A 1,756-nucleotide genomic window follows, 5' to 3' on the forward strand; every position below is an offset into this window, starting at 1 on the left:
ATTAATAAAAAAAATTTTACAATGTAACTCCTCAACCCCTCTTTAAAGAAAACAAGAATCCTATAAAATTTCGTTTTGAAAGTTTTCAAATTTGATAACTGAAGAAAAAAATTAATAGAAAAAAAATCATACAAATTAAATTTATATATACATATATTCTGCGAAAAAATGTCTACAATCAATTTTTAAACCCTTTTCGCAATTGGTGTACTCATGTAACCGGTAAATTTTGTTACCATCTCATAAGCTGGTAACAAAATATTGCCCCGCCCCGTGAAATATGCAATGCCAGAATTTCCACAATTCTTCATGGCTGAATTGCTGAATATATAGCATTACCAACGTTCCTAGAATCGCGGTGACATGAACAGGTAACATTTTTTGGTAATAAAATTTTCCGGTTAAAAAAACTTCGGTTACGTGCAGAATAGACCTTTTATAGTTCTAAAAGTCTATAATACGAAGGGACAGATGCCGGTAATGAAATTCTTAAGTTTTTTCAAGCAAGAGTTTTAAAAACTCAATTCTATTGACACTGTTTTATATTTCTATATACAGTTCACTAGTTTCGAATGTAATATATGTAAATGTATGTATCAAGATGTGTCCTTTGTGCTCGAGGGTTGCGATGTTTGTTTGGACTGATTTCGCACCAGTCATTAGCCATGGGTTAATGTCAGAAAACGTCTATACATACGCGTTGAAATACATACATACGTATACATATATGTTTTTTTTCAATTCCAGATATGTTTAAACTTTAAAGTATAAAATATTTCAACCCTGGGAAAAAAGTATTAGTACTGAATGGTAAAAACGTGTGCATTCATTTTAAATATACAATCATGTGTGTGTGCGAATGCTTCTGTTACATTCACAATCCATACTGAATGTCAATCTACCATTCAAAAACACAACACAGTTTATTTGTTTTCAAGCATTTTAAGCCACTCAGGAATGAGGCTTTTTTTATACAAACAAACAATCAAAATTTTGAAAAGAATGTCGAGTGAATGCAGATCCTATTGATTCAATCATTTTACAGCTCTGGTATGTACATAAACAATAAAACTTTCTCATGAATACCATAAAATCATTGGTCTTGAAGGGAATGTACCAAGGTACATTGAACAGGTAGTATCAGTAGAGCAGCTGATTTGATTTATTTTCAAATTATTTGGTCTCGAAAATGTCAAATATTTTTAATTTTTTCTCACGAAAATTATAAGTTGTTAAAATCCATTTGCTTGTGAAACCTTTTTCCATACAAAACAAGCGATTGAATAGCAGCTTTTGGAACGTTCGCCCAACTCGGCAGCACGACCGCTGATTACTGGGCCTTGCAAAGGATGGATCAATGCTTCGAGAAGCAAACAAATTTACTAGGAAAGAAAGTTGCATCAATTTTTATTTTTTCCAATTTCAATTTTTTATTTTTTATAATTTTTTGTATTTCACATGGCACGCTTTGATTTAGAAGAAAAAATTCAGAACAGTTTTTGACACTTTCGATACCAGAAGCAACAACAAAATACACGCAATTGTTGTTTTTGCTCTACTGATACTACCTGTTTAATGTGCCTTGGAATGTACTAAGAAAATATATGAGCGAATTAAAAAGTGTATACAATTTATAGACGAAAAGTACATTTTTTGTATAGATTTCGTACTGAAGGCACAATTTCATTTCCCAACACTGATACAGAATGTAAACAAACACAGGGTTGCAAGGAAAAAAAGTTGAACGAGCTCAAAG

The sequence above is a fragment of the Rhagoletis pomonella genome, unplaced genomic scaffold (genome assembly GCF_013731165.1).
Source record: "Rhagoletis pomonella isolate Grant_MI unplaced genomic scaffold, Rhpom_1.0 Rhpom_scaffold_00615, whole genome shotgun sequence".
NCBI classification, from domain to species: Eukaryota; Metazoa; Arthropoda; class Insecta; order Diptera; family Tephritidae; genus Rhagoletis; species Rhagoletis pomonella.